This window comes from Sinohyriopsis cumingii, chromosome 6 (genome assembly GCF_028554795.1).
Source record: "Sinohyriopsis cumingii isolate HCF-2022 chromosome 6, ASM2855479v2, whole genome shotgun sequence".
Lineage (NCBI taxonomy): Eukaryota > Metazoa > Mollusca > Bivalvia > Unionida > Unionidae > Sinohyriopsis > Sinohyriopsis cumingii.
The window spans coordinates 101751129-101776856 of NC_142966.1; the positions used below are offsets into that span (position 1 = coordinate 101751129).

Below are 25728 nucleotides of genomic sequence, written 5' to 3' on the forward strand. Positions count from 1 at the left end.
TGATGGATCAAGCAGGCACGATCCTGCATGCCTAGGCCAGTCCATTATTTTCATTTGTAATGTAGTGGTCCCCCTCTTATACCACCACCCCTTCTGCACCGGGAAAGTGGCCTTATAAGACGGGTGGTCTTTCCAGAGGTGGACTAAATTTTTTGTGGTAAGTATATGTAATGTACATAGTAAGAAAGCTACATACTTCAAAGCATTTAATATCTTCATTTAATATCTTCGTTTCACATTAACATTAAATTATTGAAAGGTTCTTTTTGTCTTAAGAATAGACTTATTTCAACTGAATATACATTAATAGTTCTTATTCTTGACATAAGCGTGACATGCTAGTGGTTATTGTTGTCATGAACATTGCAAAGCCATTCAAAAATGTCATTTAAATCTTGGTACATGTACATACATAATTTTCTTTATTTGCTTCATTTTCCCACTGCTGCTGAATAATCTCCTTATCAGTTATGACATTGTTTATTTGAGTCTTTTCAACATAAAATTGTTTTATTCATGTCTTTTCTACATACAATTGTTCAGTTCCCCCTCCCCACCACACTTGATGTTCTCAAGTAGAACAACCGACTTTCTTCTAAAATAATATGTCTTCGTTTACGGAATGACATGTTGTTAATGTTTGGTAATGATTTATTCGGTTGTTGCTAACCATATGTGATTTAATTATGCAGACAAAACTTTTGTAGAGTGGACGAAATGCCTTCTTCGTAAAGGAAGCAATAAATGTATTGTCACATGATTTTTCGGTCTTTGTCTGGTACCCTGTTTTGTTCAAGGTTAATTTCTGTGTGTGTGTTAATCCACAAAATCTATTTTTAGCCTGTGCTGACCATATTATGATCTTGATAATTATGTCTGGTTGTAATCATCAAAGAGAATAACTTGACAGATGTGTGAAGCACAAAACTCTATCCCATTTCCTGTAAACGTCGGCTTTTATAGACAGTGATATGATATTAATCTTAGTGTTATATGTACTTTAGTCAACAATTCTTTCAGTAACAGAAACCTGACATCGGGAGACATATATTGACGATAGAGATAATCTGATTACTTACATCACAAAATGAATTGATTATTGTTTCCAGACACATTTGAAATACAAAGTGGCTGCTTGAGAGGGGAACATTTTACATTTTTGTACTAATATGCTGGCTGCTTGTTGCGTTAGAGGGGTGGCCATTCTTGAGGGGTACTTTTGAACACAAACTTGTCAGTGCCAAGGGATTCTGGCCATAAGCAGCTGGTGGCCGCTGGTAGGGAACCTGTTCAAGAGGGGGACTACAGTACTGTATATTGGATGGACAGTCATTATAAAAAGAAACATGCTTTTTCCTGTGTGTGCATTTTTGTATATTTAGATATATTCATATATGTAAGGGGGAGGGAGGGAAAGGGAGAGGGAGAATATGTGTATATGGTTTAACAGCACATCAGTACACTCCTGGTTATATAGTGCAGAGTAAGTTTATGTATTGTGAAAGACATACACAAAAAATAAAGGCAGAAAGAGTAAAATTCTAATAATATAAGGTCATGAGATAGATTTTTGGAAGTTGTTGGACTACAGTCTCAAAAAAAACAGTGAAAAGAAAATCTAAATTGTCAGTTTGCCATTATGCATGATTACTAATTAAGGATCATCTGTTAGACATGCAACAACAAATGTCTTCATAGATGACACTAATGCTGCATGAAACTGCAGTCATCTTTTGGCTTAGAACATACCAAAACATACATTTTATTCACATTAAAATTGATGACAGTAAATTAACTACTTAAAATTTTAATTACATTAAAACATATATTTTGATGCTAAATGGCATCAGCCACTAAACACAATTTTCAACTTGGTTCAATCATTCCTTTCTAGCTGTTGCAAGTTTAATGTTGTCAACACATCTTGTTTTTTTTCTTCAATTAATGTAGAGGTCAAGCCAGGGGTATATATTGTAATAAACCCATATCTGCTATATTCCAATTTTTGAGACATAAAAAGTGTGTCGTGGGGTCCCAATGGGGAGGGAGGGGTGTAGTGCATGTGTCCCAAGAAAGGTGACATAACTCAGTTGAGAATAAGTTCACTTTTCATGTGAGCATAAAGAAAATGACTGGATGTTTAAACTTGAACAAAAATTTAATTACTTATCTGTTTTCTTTGAAACATTTAATGCATTTACAAACAAAATAAAGTCAGTACACATATCACTGTCAAAAACCATCTCCATCCACATATACAGACATGTACATAAGCACATAATCACAACCACATGGACATTAAATAAAAAATACAAGTCTCTTTCTTTAAAACCCATGGGACATTGTAATAAAGTTGTAATTACATAGTCTTTATTTCTGTCAATAGTTCAGTAGGGCAGTTTGAAGGTAATGCAGGTGTCATTGGTCTTCATTATTGCATACATAACAGACTCATGTTATAACACTGTACCTTGCTCAAACTTCCCTGCTGGATTTTCTGAGTGAATCCTGGTAAGAACTGAGAGTAGTTCTTGTGACCATAATGCTGGCAATGTCAGAACTGTAACTGTTTGAACTGGTTTGGGCATATGCTGGTCTGCATAGAAAAAAGGAAACATAAATCACATTTGGGATTGACCATTTAACTAGATGAGGGAGGTTTTTATTATTATTTCAAGTTCAGTGGGGTCTTACTGGTAATACAGCAGTAATAAATGCCTTTGTCCAGTAAGGGTGTTAACCCAGTCTGTTCACATTGTTATGTGATATGTAAAGTGATACCATCCCTTTCATACAAAGGAGATCCTTGATTATATTGGAGGGGTCAGTCTGTTGGCAGTCACTAGACATGTCAATGTAATTAATTATGTATGCTGTATCAGTGATATACCACAAGATGTATACATTTTTCATTAAAAGAAAACGAGGCTTGACAAAAGGATTGGAACATGTTTGGCTGTTATTTGTACATGTATAAAGGAAATGTTTCCTTGCAAGCCATGATCGCTGGAGTGAAACTCTGCATAGTTTATGTCTCGGAGGAAATATATGCAATGAAATTGATTTCCCTATGAAACTGCTACAAGTGCAACAATAATTGCTCAATTTTGCAACAGGCATTCCTAGACAGCTGATGAATGGGTAGTCCACAGAAATTGCAGTTAATGTATGTGCAAAAGATGTACTGAAAAGTACCTAACAGGAGGAGACAGCAACACCAATTGGAAAAGTCTAGAGATAAGGTTATATCGTTTGTGCAAATTTTTGTCATTTTTGTTTTATTGATAAAACATCATTATGGTACTTATGGTATGTAGAAAAATGAAATGCTCAAACTTGAAAAATCAGACTCCAACAACCAGAAGTTAAGAAAGTTAGTTTTGCAGAGTTTTGCAGATGGCTCATCCTTCAATGATTGACAGTTGCATTGCAACAATTCATTTCAAACATGAACATTTATACATTATTCTGATGACCAAATTAACCATGTTTTGTGTTTTATGTAAGAAGCGAAGTCCAACTTTGAAGAAACATTGCTGCAGGTCAAAACTTGCCAATAATCTTTAATAAGAATGGCTTCACCATTGTCATTCAATGATATGCATTAACTGAATGGTCTTCAACAGTTTATGTGACCTCAAATAAATTGGGTTGTTCTGCTTTGTGTATTTTACCTATGCAAATTAGCTGTGTGGGCTACACAGTAGTGTTCAAAAGAACATAAAACAAGACATCACCCAAGCTATTCTCTGGCATTTAAGTTAACATGTGAAATCATGTTTGCTCACTCTTGACCAGCTTACCTGGATAAACTTCCCTGAGAATGTTAGTTTTACACGAGCTTTACGTAGGACTGTTTTGGAAACCAATCACCTTACGTCCACAACTTTTATAAGAGTTATTGCCCTTTCTGACTTGCAGCTGAATGTAGTGTATGACAAAATCATGTGAATGCAACAGGTGATACTTGATTAATGCCATTGATGCATTCCTAAAGTTATGGCTTACATCAAAATTGGTGTAAATTGAAAGTAATGTAAATGCATCTAGGTGAGTTGTGTACGAGTCACAGCACATGGTACAAGTGATGGCATAAAAACGAGCACAGTGGCACAAATTTAATGTTATTTATTAATTATAAATGGTGTTAAAATGAAAGGTGTAAATTGAATTGATGTAAATAGAGCTTCTCCAGTTTTGCATTTTTGTAATGGATTGCCATGAAATTTGGTAAATTATAAAATATTTTGATCATCATCTGAATATATGCTTATTAACAATTCATTTTGCTTGTACAATATTTGTTTAAGTTTTGCTTTTTTTGTACCTGTAGCTTAATGTGGTATATGACAGTCTCTTTGGCATAAGTAGTTCAGCAGGTTTTTTAAAAACGAATTGCATCAACTTGGTAAATATTATGTTCATAATCTGGACATGTACATATTGACAAATCATTGTGCCCTTGCAATTTTTGAAAGATTTATTGTCCTTTTTTGAATCATTGCTGAATGCAGTGTGGAATAGAATCTGACGAATACAGATTTCAAAGGCTCATCATGAAACTTGGACAGAAGATGAAATCTGACAATTTGCATGTTGACAAATCATTGTGCGTCTGCAATCTTTGTTACCATTATTGATGTTTTGTGCCTTGAGCCTGATGTAGTCTCACAGAATCTGGTGAATGCAGCTAGTTCAGTTTACATTGGATTGCTGTGGAACTTTGTACATGTCATGATCATCATTTGAAAATGTATAGATCAGCCGACTACTGTCCTCCTGCAATTTGTTTTGTACCTGGAGGCTGATTTGGTGTCTCACATAATTTAGTGAATGCAGCTAGTTTCAGTTTACATTAGATTGCCATGAAACTTTGTACATGTTATGTTCATTATTTGAAAATGCATGAATCAGGGGTCAGCAACATATGGCACATTAGTCAAGAGGTTTTTTTGTGGCATGCGAAGGGCAGCCAAATATCTTGATTTTAAGAGTGTTACTCTCTTACTGGTGGCATGCGCTCATCCATTTTGTAAATAATCTTAACAAAAAGTGACACGCTATCAGTATGTAAAATAGGTTGCCAACCCCAACATAGATCAAATGACTACTGTCCTAAAAAATTTCTTTGAGTTATTGCCTTTTTGTCATGCAGTTGAATACAGTGCATGACATTGTTTTAATTGCAGTTTTTGATGGATCATTTTCAAACCTGGTATATATCATGGTTATCATCTGAAGATATTCTTTTTACATATTTATGATTAAATTCTTCTGCATGTTTATTAAGAGATATTGCCCATTTTGCTTGTAGCTGGATGTAGTATGACAGAATTTTGTGAATATAACTAGTCTGACGGTTTCCTCTATGAGACTTTGTACATATTATAGCCATCCTATGAGATGCTCTTTTGAACATAGCACTGTGCTCTCATAATATATTTTAGAGTTATTGCAATTATTTATGTCCTGCAGCTGAATGCAGATCAAGATAGAATGCAAATTGTCTTGCATTTTTTTAATTTGATTGCTGTGAAACTTGGTATATATTATGATCATCAGCTGATGTTGATATATGGAGACAAACTGTTATGTTCCCTTGATTTTTGTAAAAGTTATTGGCTCTTTTTACTTTGTTGAAATGGTTCCATTCACAGTTTAAGAAAGAAAGATGTAGTCCAAAGTGTATTAATGGATGTAAAAAAAGATACACAAAGGCAGATTATTAATTAATTTTGTAAGGCTGACTATGAACAAATTGCCAGTAGAATGTAAACAGGTGAGGGTAATATTTATTCTAACTGCAAACTGCTGTAGTTGCTTATTATTGTTGTTGTGGGGTTTAACGCCATTTTTCAGCACGCGATAGACTATGCATGGCGGCCAGTATTAATGGTGGAGGAAGAACCCAGGAAAACCCCGGGAAGAACCACCAATCCACGAAAAGCTACTGGCATGCTTTCTCACATACCCACATTGGCTGAATCCTAGACTCGAACCGTAATGGAGAGCCCTTTAGACCACTCGGCGACTTGGTACCCCTGCTTATTATTGAAAACAATTAGGAATGTTGTTGAAGAAATAAACCATTCCACAACATTTTCTTTGAGTAATGCTTTTAAAACAGGTAACAATTGAAGATAAAAGCTCCTTTAAATAAAAGCTCCATTTGTTTTTGGATAGACGGAGAAAAAATCAGTGGGCAGCATCCACTAGAGGTTAAGATTTATTGATAAAACTGAATATATCTTTTTTTTTTTCCTCTACTCAGGATCTACTACTTTATGTAAAATGAGAGTAACTCATAGAGAGAGGTGCAGATTTATTTGATGAAGTTTTCTTGATATGTTCTAGAAAACAGCATCAACAAAAACAACAATAACAGCAAAAATAATAGACTTTTATCTAAAGAAATATTGCCATGTGGTTTCAAATTAACCGAATCACACTGCACACCCACCACCCAGCCCATTGCTAAATAAACCAAAAGATAGCAGTGCTGAATACTTATCGTCTGATAGAAGACATTCTGCCCAAAGAGAGGAAATCTTAAGTTGTTTCTTTGGATTCTCTTTTTTGACTTTATGGGAAAACCTGAATCGGCTGACTGCAGCCAATCGCAACACGAGGTTAGTTTGGTCTGGGTAAGTTTACTGTATTTTTTTAAATTGATAATTACATATAAGTAATAGAAAAAAATAACTGATGTATAACACCCACTCCATCATTACTGACTGGTCATGTGACAGTATCATTGACAACTGGACCAGCATCAGAGGTTTTAGTTGCATGTCAATAGTCAGACCAGGTGATTATAAAAGGGAGAGAATTATCACAGATTTTTCTAAGTACATGAACCATAAACATGAGAAAAACATCATTTTTGGGATAAGATTTGGAATAAGGCCATATAATCTTTATTTAGCAGCATAAATTTGAAAGGACAACAGGAAATATCATAGCATATTGGTTGTATTGAATACCGTATTGGGCTGTAGTGCATAGCATATTTAAATGATGGGATGGCAAAGGTAAATGGTACATGGGGAGAACACTGTTATCCTCTTTTTTGACAATTAATTCAGTTGGCAGGGGACAGTTTTGAATATTGGCCTCTGGCAAATTTCTTAACTTAAGGGTATGGTGGGACTTTTTGACCTATTATTTTGTAACAATTCAAGATATAGGCATATTTGTGAATTTGCTCTTTCCAGCTTGTGGTATTCTTGAAATTGATGTGAGGCATGTACACCTCATGTAGTCACTGCACAGGTTGTAACCAGTGAAATACCAATAGTCGGCTATGAAACAGAGCTAGCTACTTATAGCAGTAGACACATAGGTTCAAGGCAAGCAGAATATCTTAAAAACTGATGGATGACAACTATTTTGAATAGCATCAACCTTTATTAAGTACAGAATGTTTTTCAAACTTATCAGCCAGGGAAAGAAAGGGCTTGTGTTTGCACTGTGAACACCACATGTTCTTGACAGTAGCCATCAGACATGAAAAATAAATGTATAAATTTGGGGGTGGGGTGTATCAACTTTTTATTCTCTGAATTTCCACTGACTTGTCAGATCAAGTGAATGATATTCTTTTGTGTTGTTTTATTATACCTATCCAAAAATATGGACCTTTTTGACCTCACTCATGTATTTTATTTTGTATGATTTTTTTTTTATCAGACAGGTGTATTTATCATAAAATTTGTGCATAAAAACTGTCCCTTGCACCAAAATCTCCAACATGGTATAGGGATGGGATGCAGGAATGGTTAAGATATATTTATGTGAGCGCATCACTTACCATTTAACTATTTTTTTTTATATACCTCCCCCCATAAGATAAGAGAATATACATTATTTCTCCCATGATAAAAACAGTAGGCTATGCTGCTAGCCTTATGAATTTATCAGTGTAACATCGGGCATATTATGGGACAACAATACCCATTGGTAAATATTCACCAAAATTCTATAAAACAGAGGTTAGCTTATCATCAGAGAAATATGGGTAATTGTTTTTATACCTGGTGAATGCAAGAATGAATTTGTATTTATTATTTTTAAACAAATATCAATATCTCATTGAAATCATTATTTAGGTTTTGTTGACAGCTCTTAATTTGTTGAATGATATTTGCAGAGATGATGAGATTGTTTGAAATATACCGATATAGTATTAAATCATCTGAAACACACACACACACACACACATGTATATATATATATATATATATATATATATATATATATATATATAGATTGTTGGATTGTTTGAAACAGACCGATTTATTATTGGATTGTCTGAAACAGACTGATTTAGTTTTGGATTGTCTGAAACAGACTGATTTAGTTTTGGATTGTTTGAAACAGACTGATCTTTTGTTAGATTGCCAGAAGCAGACTGATCGAGTAATGAATTTTCTGAAACAGTTTGATCTATTATTGAATTGCATGAAACAAATATCTTTTAGATTGTCTGAAACAGAATGATCTGTTTTTAGATTGTTTGAGACAGAATTGTTTGTTTTTAGATTGTCTGAAACAAGACATGTCTACTGTTTAGGTTGCCTAATACACTGATCTGTTATTAGGTTGTTTAAAACAGATTGATCTGTTATTGCAGAAAATGTGTTATGATCAATGCATCTTTTTTTTGAATTTATTGTAATGGAAACTGCATTTAGGGTAGTACATTAACATAATACAGTAATAAATCATTTATTTTAATTCCTAGAGGATTATTGAAAATTCAGAGTGCCCTCGGTTTGCTTATACTGTATATGCATGTCTGGTGATTTACATGTCACACAAATGCACATATAATCTAAAATCTAAATAAACGAGATTTTGATGAAGTTACCATTAAATATTGTTGGCAATGCTTATGAGGGAAACCTTCTCCCATCCATCTTATTATTACACGTTTGTCAGACTTGCCTTGGCAGAAGCTTGGCTTACCTATTTCCTTTTGACATCCATTTTATGTATATGTCTGTACACCAGTCCACAGCCTAGATTAAGGCTAGTCTTATAGCTATCTCTTTTTGACATCCATGTATATGTGTCTATATGTCTTTACACCAGTCCACATCCTAGATTAAGGATAGTCTTAAAGGTTTCAAGATTATGATCCTGTGTTAAGTTTGTTTACTTTCCAGCTAAATAAAGGTCACTGCTGACAAAAATGGAGTGTTTTGTTAAGTAGAGCAGGTAATGAAGAGTATCACAGTCCATAAAATCATTGTAGACCTAACAAAACAGGATTCTCTTGTTAAATAGACTAAGTATTGAGAAACCTTGCAGTCCATAAAATCATTGTAGACCTAACAAAACAGGATTCTCTTGTTAAATAGACTAAGTATTGAGAAATCTTGCAGTCCATAAAATCATTGTAGACCTAACAAAACAGGATTCTCTTGTTAAATAGACTAAGTATTGAGAAATCTTGCAGTCCATAAAATCATTGTAGACCTAACAAAACAGGATTCTCTTGTTAAATAGACTAAGTATTGAGAAATCTTGCAGTCCATAAAATCATTGTAGACCTAACAAAACAGGATTCTCTTGTTAAATAGACTAAGTATTGAGAAATCTTGCAGTCCATAAAATCATTGTAGACCTAACAAAACAGGATTCTCTTGTTAAATAGACTAAGTATTGAGAAATCTTGCAGTCCATAAAATCATTGTAGACCTAACAAAACAGGATTCTCTTGTTAAATAGACTAAGTATTGAGAAATCTTGCAGTCCATAAAATCGTTGTAGATCTAACAAAACAGGATTCTCTTGTTAAATAGACTAAGTATTGAGAAATCTTGCAGTCCATAAAATCATTGTAGACCTAACAAAACAGGATTCTCTTGTTAAATAGACTAAGTATTGAGAAATCTTGCAGTCCATAAAATCATTGTAGACCTAACAAAACAGGATTCTCTTGTTAAATAGACTAAGTATTGAGAAATCTTGCAGTCCATAAAATCATTGTAGATCTAACAAAACAGGATTCTGTTGTTAAACAGACGAAGTATTGAGAAATCTTGCAGTCCATAAAATCATTGTAGACCTAACAAAACAGGATTCTCTTGTTAAACAGACTAAGTATTGAGAAATCTTGCAGTCCATAAAATCATTGTAGATCTAACAAAACAGGATTCTCTTGTTAAATAGACTAAGTATTGAGAAATATTGCAGTCCATAAAATCATTGTAGACCTAACAAAACAGGATTCTCTTGTTAAATAGACTAGGTAAGTATTGAGAAACCTTGCAGTCCATAAAATCATTGTAGATCTAACAAAACAGGATTCTCTTGTTAAATAGACTAAGTATTGAGAAATCTTGCAGTCCATAAAATCATTGTAGATCTAACAAAACAGGATTCTCTTGTTAAATAGACTAAGTATTGAGAAATATTGCAGTCCATAAAATCAATGTAGACCTTGCAAAATGGAGGCTAAAAACGTATCACAGTCCATGACATCACTGTAGACTTAACAAAATGCAATGGACACAAAATAGATGCATTTAATGGCAATGTTCTTTCTATTTTGCCAACTTGTCAATTAATTTTCCCCTCCCTCCAAAATCTACAGAGCTTACTGGCTGCAGAGTTTTTCTGTTACATAGAATATATGCTGATAAGTCAATTCATCATCTGGAACTGCTAGAAATGCTTGTAACAGCACTTTTACTGATATGTAATGATTGATCATGGCCACCCATCCATAGGTCTATCCATCAGTCAGTCTTCTTGTAGCCAGGACTCTGTCTGCATGGATATTAAAAGATCAAGAAAAAATACCAATAAAGATTACAGATGGAGTCAGCAGGACCTGGGATTTAGGATTTGGGGTTGGTGGTGGCAGTAACAGCTTTTTGCAAATGTGAGGCCCGATTTGGATGATTTTGGTGGGGCCCCCTGTGAGCACGGCACTTGGAAATAAAGTTTTAAACAAGTTTTATATCACTTTAAAATTACTTTCTCTCTATAAATGTATTTTTAAAAATTACTAACACATGGGGTCCCTTTGAGTATGGGGCCCCAATCTGTCCAATCGGCCAAAGGCTGGCCCTGGTTGGTGGGTAGTGTCAGTGGCATACATAGGTCGTATTTTTATAGGTATTTTAAAATCTAATCTTTCTTAATACATGTACTATAACTGAATTACATCTGTACAAATTAACAAAGAGTGACATTATATACCGTTCCATGCTTTATAGCTGAAGATAAAAGCTTCAGATCCAGGGTGCATTGTGGGAATGGGCATCCAGGGTCAGAAGTCAAAACAGGGCTTGAATTCAAAGCTGGCATATTCAAGAAATGCAAAATAATTGTGGAAAAAATGGGTTGAATTTCATATTCAGGAAGTTTTTCGCAAGTGCTAAATTTTCCAGGAATTGACAGCATAGTACATCACTCCCTCGATAACTCGCGCGAGTTATCGATGGACCTATAAAATAAGCCCAAAACCAATAAAGTGATTGACATAACGGAGAAATAAGGGGGGAGGGGTTTGGCAGATTATACTGTTGAATACTCACTTTATAATCGTTCTGAGATTAAATGTTAATAAATATCTCTTCATAACGGTGTACTTTAATATTTCCTCATAGGACAACATTAATTTCAGGATAAATTACAGTATATTGAGGCGATCATCGGAAACATTATTCCACGTGGTTTCCGTTCGCTTAACATGTGTACCACTTCACCCATTGTGTACTACGTCACAAATTTTTATGTTGAATTGGGATACATTCTAGTTTTATTGTTTGATCCAAATTAGAGGTTTTTTTATATACAAAAGATCGACTCTTTTCGAGAAACAGTGTCGATCGAACGATAGATAGATAAATATTTTTAAATGTGATAGAACTAAAATGGAAAACAAAAGAAACAAGGGTTAATCAGTATAGACGTATTTAATTGGTCTACAAATTTAAAACAACGTAAATTAGAACAAGTTAATACTTGCCGTTTGTGCCACGCTCGACAAATATCAATTCACTTTTTGAAAAAATCTGTTATTTTTGTGTGTGTGTTACTCCTTGGTTTCACTGTCGCCGAGCAAAATCCCTCAGATTTCTCAACTGCATGAGCTTTACGTAGTCAACATTTTGGCTCTCCAGCCACCTTATGGCAATATCAAAATATTTGATTGCTTCCTGTGCAGAGGGCCCACCCCCACGGGTGCAACATCTGCGTCTGCATCACTTTCAACACTTGTGTTACTCCAGTTAGAATCGTCTTCTGCTGCAAATTTGTTCGCTATAGAAATAATTATAGTTTCATCTGACATGTATTCGGCTGTGGGGCAATCATTGTCAGCACAAATCCACTCCTCCATATCAAGAGAAACGCCCGTCTCAGGACCATGAGTCTCTACGAATTTCTCCCAAACAGCCTCGGCATTAATGACATCAGTTTCACTGAAACATTCGAAGTCACTATCATCGTCGTTGTCTCTGTTACTGTTTTGCTTTACGTCAAAGGCAGCTCCAAGACCCTTAATCCAGCACCCGAGGTCTCTTATAATCGATTTTTTTTTTTAATGCAACAAACACTTCCCCAAGTTGTTGATCAAAACAAAGCCGGCATGTACATGTAATTAGGTTTTCACAGAAGTACTCACGGGTTTCGATGTGACGGTCGATTGACTCTTTTCATGTTTTCAATGAACATAATATGTTGTGATTATAATGTTTACACTGAAACGGAATTAAAGGATTAGAACGTGACTTTCACACAGGAAGACGTTTAACTGGTGTTTATTTCATTCTCTGTTGCCACCTGTTAGCATTTACCAAAAGTTTTCATTGATAGCTATTTCACCAGACTATTTATTTACAGTATACTGACAACTATTTATCATAAAAACTTACATAATATACGATACCTTTAAACAGAGGTCTCGCTAGGATTTTAAAACTGGGTCTTTCTGCATCTGAAGTCAATCACTAAATATCAGTACATTTTCTCACTCAGCCGCTAGTCAAAGCCTTTGAACTAGCCGCCTAGCTCTTGCATCATGCTCTTTTTTTTTCTTTTAATGTACTCTTATAAAATGGCAACAGTACATCAAAGAGTCTTTCAGTCACTGAATTCTGTCATTGTAAATATCAGCACAGTTAACTGATCAACACATTTTCTCACAAAGCAGGTGGCTGAAACAGGACCGGCAAATCTTTGAATTTTCCCGCGCACCTATTACATGCGTATGGAGAACTCCCGCCTCAGTGATTTTCTGCGTCCCAGACCAAAAATTGGCGTCCAAATACGCGTAATTAAGCGTTTTCGAGATCTCTGAAATTAATTCTTCTTTAGAACTTGCAAATTTCAAAATATGGATTATATTTTTACGGGCATTAATCACCATTTTCGATGATAAAACGAGCAATGTATCAAGGTTTAATTTATCAATTCTTATCGTAATTTTTTCGTGTTCAGCATATTTTAAAGACATTTTAAATACATTTTCTCTGGAAAAAATCGGGAGCCAAGACGGACACCGCGTTATAAGCGGGATCGCGAGTTATCCGGGCGCGAGTTATCGAGAGAGCGGTGTATAGATAAAACTGCTAGTACATGTACATTCAGGAAAATGCACAGGAATAATTGAAAAAAAAGTAATGTGAATCTTGCTTTAATGTTGATTCTTTTACCATGAAATACAAAAGAGCCAACATGTAACCTGATAGTGTAGGCATATATGTACTTACTGATAATGCACAGTGGACATGGGGACAACCATTATATATTCTAGAGGAGCTATGGTGTCTCTTTCCTGCCACAGCATTTTATTCACAAAAAGGACACGTTCGGCCAATGGGATCTTTATTTAAGTAAAATCTGTTACAGTTGTTTTCTTTGATGACCTGCACTGCAGGAATTATTTTTATATAGAACATCCAGTCTCAGATATTTGTATTATATGCTATCCCCTAAATATGAAATGGATGGCCCTAAAATATTCTTGTACAGTCTGGCAGGGCTGAATGTTTATGAACCTATCACAGTCATAAATACTTGAATGTATGTGGTCTTGATTAGCATGGTTCTACACCATGATAACATTAAGGCACCATGCAGTGTCCCCCCTCTCAAAAAGGTGTTTAGGAAATGGCCTAATTAAAGCTTTGAGAGCTGATTCTTTCACATCTTGGAGCAAGGGGATAAGCTAGTTCTTAATGGACCTACAGTATGATTTTCCTTGGTGCATATTTCTTGAATTTAGAGCTTCCATTTCAGATTGATTTGAATTTTGGTGCCTATATAATTTTACAATTTTGAGATTTTCTAAAGTATTATGGGATATTTTTTATTTGTCATTGTCATTACAATGGATTGTGGGGGGGGGGAAATACTGTTTCATGCCCATTAAAAATCGGGCTAAAGCTATAAACAAAAACAATAATGAGGCTGTACATGTATTTTAAAAAATATAATTTACAATGATAATAAAAATGACTATTGAAACTGATACAAAAGTAACATAGTTCCTTCTTATATTAGATCCCATTACCTTCAGTATAGATTAATGAAAGTGACTTTTGAAAAAAAAAATATTGCTAGTTGAAATAGGATTTTGCATGTTGATATTTTCTCCACTTACAAAAAAAGTGCATGTAGTGAAAAAGGTAATTTCAGCCCTGCAAAACTGCACATATATCTGAGTGCTGAAGTTTGGAATGACTTCCCAGGCCAGCCTATATCGACTGCTTAGGACATCTTTGGGAGAGGCATTTAGCCTCCATTTCCTCAGCACAATACACCCAACAGCATGTTGAAATTGCCAACCCAACCAAACAACATTCATTTCTATACCCCACCATAACACGATGTTTTCCATTTTCGTCACACTTTCTCTTCTGCTGTACTTTAATAAAATAGCCTTTGGAGAATAAGGAATGAAACTTAGTCTACTTATAAATAGAAGTTGTCACGTACCGCATAGGAGTGGGATCTTCATTGTTGAGGTCAGTACTCAGTGTTAAGCTGTTTATGCTTAAGGGCTGAAACCTGGTGTTGTTCCATCATCATGGAAGGGGTGTCACATTCTTTATTGAAGGTCCTGTGGTCAAGGTGACAGATGTGACACACTGTTTTAAGTTTTCGATCACATTTTCTTTCCCACTTTGTAATTTTTTTAGAACAGTTTGAAAGTAAGGGATGCAACTTAGTATATGCATATACCCTCATTAGGTGTTTTGTGTATCACATTGGTGATTCAGGTTCATTGTCAAAGTGTTAAAAGTTACATGTTACACTTTCCACTCAATAGTTTTAAGGCCAAGAAAGGATGAAAACTCGATGACTTTATACCATCAGTAAAAGGTGTGATGCACACCTATGGAGGGTGGGTGGCCAGGTGGTCTAAGACACTCACCTTATCAGCATTAAAAGGTGTGATGCATATTGCCTTGAGGTCCCTGCTTTCAAGGTCAAGATCATAGGTCATTCAGTTCATTTTTTGCTCTTCAGTTTTCTAATTTAAGAGCTGCTTAAGATGAATGGATGAAGCTTGGGTTTGCTTGTAAGTTGTACCATATATTGTCACTAGAATGTGTTGCATTGAATGTTTTGTTTGGTGTCTAATCCTCAGGATCAGCCACTGACCAGTATTTTAGTTTCTTTTGTTTCTCCTTTATGTCAAAAAAGCTATTTGAGGTATAGGTCTCAGTTTCATCACATTCCTTGCATCACTGTCGAGGTTTTAGCTTCATAGCTGGAGAACCGATGTAGCTTCATTGGTAGAGTATCAGACACTTTATCCAGTAGTTGTGATTTGATACCTATCCAGGTCAGCCCTTGTGGGTTGCCTTGATTTGTGTTTAGGAAAGGCTTTTAGCTCCCATTTTCAGGGCATGATAAAGTCAGTAATGTGTTCAAAGTGCCATTATAACCAACAAAAACAAAACAAATAAACAATAACTTGAAAGTCAACATCACTGGTATTATTTTTGTAACCCTTTTCTGCACTTGCCCTTTATTACCTTTTGAGATGGGTCAGTGAAACTTCATTACTGGCCATCCAATAATTTTACATTGGTCTCAAAAGGTCCTAGTTAGATTATGTTACTGCAAACTTTTGTTACCTCGGTATGCTAGACAGTTTTTACTTTTAAATTTCATCATACACTAATAATTACCTGTGGAACCAGTGATCAGGACTTGTTTTCTAGCATAGTTAAAATAATGTATCACAAAAATATATGTAGTGATGACTATTAGACACATAACTGAGCCTAATTTATAATAAAAAAAGTAATGAACAGCGAATGCTTGTCTCTTACCTGAAAATCATGATCAGAGTCTGTTACCGACAGTTGTTCTGTTCATCTAAATCAATCCAGGTGAAACTGACAATAAATGCTAGCACAGTTTTCCCTGAGGCTACCTGTGTATGTCCTACCGGTTCAAAGAACTTGTCCATGCATGAAACACTAGCATTGGGTCAAAATCATATTGTTTTTACAGTAGTTTGTTTTGTTACTCTGCTGTCAGGGCACGTTTTGTGATGAATTGTTTGTGTATGCTCCAGGATGTAGTTGGTCGCATTTGCTATGACACAGGAGATAAGATTTCCTATTATAGTTTAATAGATATTGAAGCATTTCACTATAGGCTAATTTGTGACAGTGTTATCGCTTAATTAAATCCTAATGAAGTTGCACGAATATATCGTCAGCAGGTGATATGCTGTTGGAAAACAACCTATGATGGGATGTAGAATATACTAATATATCATTTGAGTTGCGTATATAGGATTTGTGGCAGTCCCTTATCTACAGTAGCAGTGATACGGCATGAAGTACTTGATTATGAACTTTGACGTGAAGTGTACGGAATTTAGTGGACTTCGTACTGTATGTGACCTTATTATGGTGTTGAAGACTCGCCTATTTACGTTGTTGTGATATTTTCATTGAAGAAACCTAGATTAAAGTAGAGATTGTACCAATGTGTGATAAATATTGATAAAGGAAAATTACCTCGTGTCAATAGGTGGTTTGTTTTATTGGATATGACATGAGATTGTAGTGACGAAAACTGTAATGAAAACTCCCGAGGACTCTTGAGCTTTATTAGTTGTATTAATATACACTAAGGACAATGGAACAAACCATAACTGTTGAAAAGTGTGGCTATACAAAGTCAATATAACAGAACATAGAAGGATATACTGACTGTTGGGAAATAAAGAAGATGGCCTTTTCAAGGAAGGGATATTACCAGAGAATTCCGGTACTGTTCTGTTTTCTCCTATGCCTTTTTCGTACAAGGTTGTATGCTCTTTTTATACCTACACTTCTGTGGATATATTATAATGTCCACCTATCCTTTAATCCACATGAGATTTTGTGTCTGATTCATTTGTTTCTGAAGGTAGAACAGTGTAAATCCAGTTTAAAAAAAAAAAATTGAGTCAAAATCCATGAAGAGATTATTCATCTCTGTCCATCACTGGTTTGCGTATAACCTGAACTTCATCTACATTGGTTGATGAGGACTGAAACTGTTTGGTGAAATGTTTTAAGAGTATGGATATACGGACATGTAATGTTTTAGCTCATGCATGTAGCCCCAAGGGGAGGAAGGGTTGGGAGTCAAAGGTCACAAATTCACATGTTATATGGTTGGTTTAATGACACATCAACACGTGAAATGTTATCTTGTCGAGGCAAATAGGGTAAAGTACTTTCTCAGAGGTAAACTATAGGTTGACTTGACCTTTCTTTTTAGACAGTGGTTGAACCCACACCGTTCTAGTTAGTCCAGCATGCTGTCCACAGAACAACATTGGTGCCCTTCAGGCGGGAGATTAGGGTTTATTCATTCTAATTTGAACTCGGTTGCCAGTTGGGTTGTTTCTTTTAGGTCACTGATTCTGATTTTTAGTTTATGTCGATCTGACTTTCCGACTCCCATTGAATATACAGGCACATATATTTCCACTGTGTTGATGACCTTTCCGACTCCCCTTTTTTATACAGGCAAATATATCCCATATTATTAATGACCTTTCAGACTCCCCTTGTATTTAAAGGCGCATATATCCCATAATTTGAATGAACTTGCTTTGAGTGTGTATCTGATCATTTATATGTCTAGTCCATCTGTCAAATTATTCTGATTTACATACAGGACATATGCATATATCCTATAAAGCCCATCTATCAAACATGTTTATAGCAGACAAGGATTGGTTGTTTGCTAAATTGTTACCTGTAGCTTGTTTGTTGGTTTCCTTCATCAGATCATTAGTCATTGTTTTCAGCCTGACTTCGTTTTGAAAAATTAGTTAATTTTAATTGTATGATTTTAAATTTTTTTTTTTTTACCCACCCTTTATACTTTCTTGCCTGGCAGACTTCATTTAGTGGTGATTTGTCTTAGTCCTTTTTTGTGTAAGGATTGATGGATCAGTTTTTTTAATGGTTTTATAATAATGTCATTTATTTTCTTTTTCTGAGAATTTCATTTTATAAGTTTCATTTATTTTTTAACCTTTAAATGTTAGTTTTAGCTGGTTGTTCTAAAACATAAAGACATTAATCCATTTAGTTAATTGGGTCTTGTAAAAACAGTTAGATTCATGTTTTCCATGCATGTTGTCATGCATGAATATTTCTTTGGTGTCTGTACTTTAAATTATTATTCACTACACATATAAAATTGCCTACACCTAAACTGGGTTGCAGTGACTTTCTGTCTATGATATATTCCAAATGGGCAGAAGTTGTGACAGGGCTCTAATTCCAATATCATTAGAATCAGTGATACCAGGTTTGCAATGTGGGTGCATTCTAAAATGAACTTTCAATTGTACTTCAGAACTTGGTCATTGAAACTATTTTTCAAGATTTATTCATCATTGCTTGTAACTACTGATTCTGGCACAACAGTTCTAATTAAATAGGCATCAGTTTCATAGATTAAAACTGCAGATTTCTTTAGTCATATGAAAAAATTATAAAAATCTTTGCTTGGACTTTTGAAAAAAAATATGGGAGCATTATTTGCCTTTAGCTCTCCTTTAGACAGACTAAAAATATTGTTGATGTATGAAGACAAACTTGCATGACCCCATGATATATAGACAAGATTATTTTATTTCATTTGTGTGTGATCATTTGTGGAAAAATAAAATTAGCAGAGAGGCAGATTTACATCAGTTAAAAAAATGCACACATAACTTGTAGCATAAAATTTGATGGATCACCATGAGCACATAAGAGTTGTTGTTAGTTCATTTAGACCGTGAGTTGTTAGTTCACTTAGACCACGAGTTGTTGTTAGTTCACTTAGCACCATGAGGCCAGGTGGGTTTGTTATGTCATAGTCCTTTGTCCGTCATGCACCATCCATTGTGCATTATCCATCATCCATTCACAATTGTTATTTACGACTTCTGTCTGAAAACGCATGACTGCTCTTCACATAATTTTACAGGGATCATTATGACACGAAAACCTTTCAGATTTGTTCAGTGGATGCTGATCTGTCATCCAATTCAACGTTACAAAAACTTGGAAAAATCTTTAAACAACTTCATTTTTTAAAAACGACTCATCAGTATTTGAGCATTATGGTACGCATATTTTTATAATGTATTAATCAGACAACAAATATGACCACAGTTATTAAATATAGAAAAACCTTTAACTTGCTTGTTTTCACAAACTATTTCTCATTATTTTACCAAATATGACACAAAGCATTAGGGTTTAATGGATTTTAAATTTAAATAAGTCATACTGATCCAGTATCAGTTATGGACACTGCTGCTAAATATACAAAATCTTTAGGTGATTTATTTTCAGAAAGCTGTTAAACAGATTTTGCATTTTGATCTAGGAGCTATATTCTTGGGTAGTAGGGAGAGACTTCAATGCATAACCTAGGGCACCCAGACTAACATTTACTGACACTTGGTTTTATTGATCACTGATGCAAATTCTTAGATATGTAAAATATACAATTCAGGAATTGAAATTTATGTTAAATCACCCCAACCTAACTAGTGCCACCCCAGTGGACGAGATCAAAATTCTAAAATTGATAACAAAATCAACACCCATAGGGTGACTCATGTTGTTTGATGTGCCTAATTTTAATGCTGTAAGTGGAGTTCAGGGTCACTACACATACATAGATACATGTACCTATACAGATGGATGGACTTTATCATAAAAGAAATCCTATTAATACATTAACCCCTGGTGACAAGTTAAAGTGGCAGGAGGTAGTAGCCTACTGCTGAGCTCAGTAGCGTCAAGGTCATATATGATACACTAAAGTGGGTGGTATTATAGAAAGGTAGACAGATGTAGCTCCACATTGATTCCAAATAATCTGCACTACAAAATACGGAGGGAAAAACCTCATGTTTTGGACTATATCTTTTTTCTATCCAAAATTGGCTCGTGGTTGAAATCTGATTTTGTGTCCGGATTTGAGACTTTTTGGTCTCAGATCTAAGACAAACCAGTATGAACTACAAAAAGACAGATGAACCTTTGCAAAGAAGAAGGATAAGATGGGCATTTGGTGTAAAGAGTGGCCTCGATACAAAAATAATGGGTTCGTTAAGCAAAAAAAAAAACAAAGAAAAAAAACCCCTTCCAACTTCTACCCTTCTGCTTATGCGCGAGCCAAATAGCCAATGAAAAACAATGTTTCTAACACAACTAGGCAGTATGTTATTGCAAGATCACCTGGAAGTAGGTGTTTTTGAATGTATTCAGAAATAGCTTTCAAAATATGTTTTCTAGTTAAATTTCAGATGAAAATGACAAAAACTTCCAGGGGTTAATGTGTTAATGATATGGCATGTCCATTCTAGCAAATTAGAGTGGGAAAACATTTATATTGGTAGAAATAAAATGCATTTAATCTTCTTAAGTGACTATTATTGTTAGATCTCATATTGCTTGTTTGATATTTTAGGGCATTGTTATAATATTTAGTGCTACAAGACATTACCTGGCAACAGTTGAGACTTGAAAAGAGTGTCAACGGATACAGTATAACTCTAGGATGAATAATGGTGTCTGCAGTATGTGCAAAGAATAAAATGCTACCCCTTTTTGCTGTGCTTCACAAAGTCAAACTCCATCAGCCATGAGTTCTGACATTTTGTTTAATTTTGTTAGGCTTTGCTTGCTTTGCTGATTGCTGAACCTTTCCTGAATCACAGCTGGATTTCAGTATTCTGTCTTTGAAAATAAATCACAGTTCCAAGTACCCTAATAATACATAGCGTAAAATCGAACTTCACAAAAACATTGCCACTGATCATGAACCTGCCAGTAATCTTCAATAAAGATGACCTAAATATTATCATTCACTGCAGTGAAGAGTATTAACTTTCATTTCTTCAAAACATCTATTTGATTTACTTCACTGCAAATGAATTGGTTTCTTCCACATCTTGCACTTTCTATATGTGAATTAGCTTAATGGATTCTTCCACAAAGGGTTTTTAACATGACAACACCCAAGCTGACTGCTCTAGTGGCCTAAGCGGTTAGAGCATCTGTCCTGGATGCGGGAGGTTGCAGGATCGAACCACAGCCGAGCTGTACCAAAGACTTATAAAACTGGTGCAAGCAGCTGTCAGCATTAAGAGGTTAGTGTTAGGACTGGTCGGCTTGGTGTCAGGGTAACGTGGCTGGGTGGGATATGATGTACATGACTGCAGCAAGATGCCCCAGTGCTAGACATCACTATAAACTGCCACACTGATTATAGTGATATGACTGAAAAATTGTTAAAGCTATGCTAAAAATCCACACACACACACACACACACACACACACACACACACACACACCAAAGCTGTTGTCAGCATTTAAGTAATTAGCACAAGGTTGGTTGATTATCTATCATGTACTTAGCTTTTAATCACCTCAATGACAATCAGCTAAATAAACTTGCCTGAGGTTTTAGTTTTTCATGAGCATTAAACATGCCTGTTTATACATTCTCTAGGTACAAAAATTTTTCCTTTTTAAAAATGAGTTTTTACTAAGATTATTGAAAATTGTGTTTTCAAAAAAAATCCAACTATATCTGGTGGTTTGGGGGTTCAAAATTATGTTTTTAGTGTGTTACATCATGTTCAGGTGGGTATGCAATATTTAGAATGAACCTGTTGTAAAAGTCCCTCACAGATCACTTTTTTATATGCCTTTTGTTACATACTTATATTAATGCATATATTACACTTCCTGGAGACCTCTCCTGTGACCTATGTGGTTAGAGCATCCACCTCAGATGCGGGAGGTTGTTGGTTTAAATCCAGACAAAGTCATACTAAAGACTTTTAAAAAGGATACTAACAGCTGCATCGCTTGGTGTTGAGGATTAAGAGGTTAGTGTTATGACTGGGCGGGACATGATGCTACATGAGGTAGTAGCCTACTGTGTCAAGGTCATGTATGATACACTAAAGTTTGTGGTATTATAGAAAGGTAGACAGATGTAGCTCTACAATGATGCCAAATAATCTGAAAGTTCTAGTTACGCTACAAAATACAGAGGAGAAAAACCTCATTTTTTGGACCAGATTTTTTTCCACCCAAAACTCGGCTGTGGTCAGAATCCGATTTTGTGTCTGGATTTTAGACTTTTTCGTCTCAGATCTAAGGCAGACTGGTATGAACTGCAAACATACAGCTGAACCATTGCAAAAAGTGGGATAAGATGAGCATTTCGAATAAAGAGTGGTCTCATTATGAAAATAATGGGTCTGTTAAGCAACAACAACAAAAATCCAACTTTTACCCTTCTCATTCGCGAGCCAAACAGCCAATGAAAAACTATGTTTCTAACACAACTAGGCATTATGTTATTGGAAAATCACCTGGAAGTTGATTTATTAGATTTATTCAGAAATAGCTTTCAAAATGTGTTTACTACTCAAATTTCAGGCGAAAACGACAAAAACCTCTAGAGGTTAATGTGTTAAAAATCCAAAACACACTCACACACACTGGGTTTTGCAGTTTTGCGTATATTTAGTGTAAATTTGTGTTGTTCATACAAAGTCACTTTTGTTGCAGAGATTATTCAGTTGTAAATTTCTTTCTTCAGCAGAGAATAGATGTAAACTGCACTTTCGAGAGCATGGTTCCCAGCCTCTAGGTCACGACCCAATCCCCAGGTTGTGAGAATGTTCTGGAGGGTTGCGGAGGGTCAATAAGATTTTTCTGTTGCTGGCAAAACTGATCAAAATGTCTAAACAGAGTTTTATGAAAAATATTTTTAGAGCCATAGCCCAAAAAGATCGGAAACCACTACATAGAGATTAATGACATAGAAAGCCCTTTCTGTCTTGGATATACCATATTTACTCACTTATAAGACAGCTCCAGATGCAAACCACATAGACACAGACATGCCATTGCATAATTTGCTGGCACATCTAGGTCTGTCTAGTCTTTTGGGAGTAATTAGTAGAGCGAGCAACAGGTCATTATGCAAGGGCAGAAAAGAGTCTGTGTTGTTTGCAGTTGGACTCAACTTATAAGCAAGTACATGTATATACAGTAAATTAATTGTCAGAATGTCTGTGTGGTAACATATACGTCAAAAAGTAATGCCACTGTCATCTTGAAACGTATTGGCAAAGATAATGGCTACATTGAAATAACTGATTTAATTTATGCTGAATCAGAAAAAATGTAAAGTGGATGTCATATAGACAAGTCTACTCATTTCATTCTTTCATTTATTCATCAGTCAGCACCTGAATACATGTCTGTTGCATGGTGTCCCAGAACTGTATATGAATTATGAAGTTAAAATTTGGATTTTTAAAATGTTTTTATGAAAAGCTATGATCATTGAAGTGTAAAATGTTCTGATGGAAATGGAAGCCTTTCAGAGTTACTCACAGTCCTTAGAAATTTTTTATTTTTCTTGCAAAAATATTTGTTCTCCCAACATGTATGTCAACTTTATTATGGTATAAATATCGCTATGTATTGAAATATATGTCTTATTCTATATACATTAAAACCTGTCTTAAAAGACCACTGCTATGTGAGACCATAACACTGATTGTGTATGTACTTAATCAAAATTAAGAAAACAGACTTCTGTTAAATAACTTTGGAATGTCTTCAGATAGTGAAAATAAATTTTGTATGAGGCTGTATGTTAAGGTGATACAGGTTTGGTTTAACTGTTGCAATTTTCTGGCAAATATTTAGGCGTTCTAGCCCCTGTTGACGCTAGTGTTTTTCGCCTTTCTTCAGTATTTTTTCAATAACTTCTTGAAACACTTCATGGGTTGAAATTGAATTTGGTTTAAGAGTTTACATTTAGAAGTTCTTGGTCAAGTTTGCTTTTACATTCTTGTGAAAATATTTCACAGCAATATTTCTCCCTTAGACTTAGAATTTGATCTTCAGTTTGAATTCACTTGTATTTGAATGACTTCATGGATCAAAATCAGATGCTGCGAGGCATTACTTTAGGAACATACAAAACGTTTGGCTTTTATTGTTTCCATAAAAAAATTTATTTACAGAGTTATGGCCCCTATTTGACTTGTAACTTGGCTTTTCATTTACAGTATATTTTCTGAGGGCATCCATGTCCTGTGGATTTATTTCTAGTTAATATACATACAGCATTACTGCAGGATATATGCGTTTTGAGCATTTCAAACTAAAGGCAACAATAACTTAAGAAAGAGGTTTCAAACTTTGGAAACAAAAAAATAAAGTGGATTTAAATTTAAAATTACTTCCACCCATTTTCTGCCCATCCCAGCTATCTGTCTGGACATGTATTCATTTTACTTAATTTGTTTTTATTATATTCGTTTTTTTACAGCTGTCATTGTATATACTTTTCTGCCTTTTAAATCTCATTAACGATGACTTGTTATATATTTTTTTCTTCTAATTGATGTAAGTTAAATTTGATGGGGAAAATGACCATTATTTTTATACAATATCCAACATTTTTTAAAGCCTGCATCTTGCTGAAGAGTTTGCAACAGGTTTACAGGCTCATTTTCAACAAAACATTTTTTTAAAATCATTAATTCTTTCTTGTAATGATATGAAGCAATTCCAGTTTGGACGAAATACATTCTGACAGACATTAATCTAGGTTTCTTTTTGTTAATAAATTTTCATTTTATTTTAAAAAATCTCCCAAAAATCTGATTTTGCCACTATTATTCGTTTTGTCCCTCACCTTATAGTAATAATATTTTGTGCCCGTCCCATCGGTTTGTCTGGACGTAAGGATCTTTTGGCCTAAGATTATATTCAGTATGAATGGCTTAATAGCAGACTTTCACAGAGCTGCCTTGAATTGTTTTATCCATCCTGCTAATTTGATTATCTCTACTGGTCATAGACAAGAAGAGCTTATGGGATTGTGTGTAGTCAATTGCCCATCCATCCTTTAGCACATTTTTTGCAATCACTAGATGTCATGAAACTTTGCACATACATTCATCCCATTGTTAGGTTCAGAGTGGTCCAAACATAAACCTGTGGGTCAATTTTTTGTGTGGCCCACACTCAGACAAAAAATTGGTTCTATAATTATGGTATCATTAATTGTGTGTGTGTGTGTGACACAGACCTTTACATTTTTGATCCATGCTGCTCACAGTGTTGAAGATGTTGGGTCACCCTGGTCTAGCATGAAAATTGTCATGGTTGGTAATATTGTCACCATGGCATCCATCTT

General features: G+C 34.9%; 1 protein-coding gene across 1 annotated transcript in view; it reads left to right on the plus strand.

Annotated features, from left to right (window-relative positions):
* Window positions 1-25728, plus strand: part of LOC149797580 (copper-transporting ATPase 1-like) — a 130422-nt gene that overhangs the window by 34713 nt on the left and 69981 nt on the right. The gene's annotated exons all lie outside the window — the stretch shown is intronic.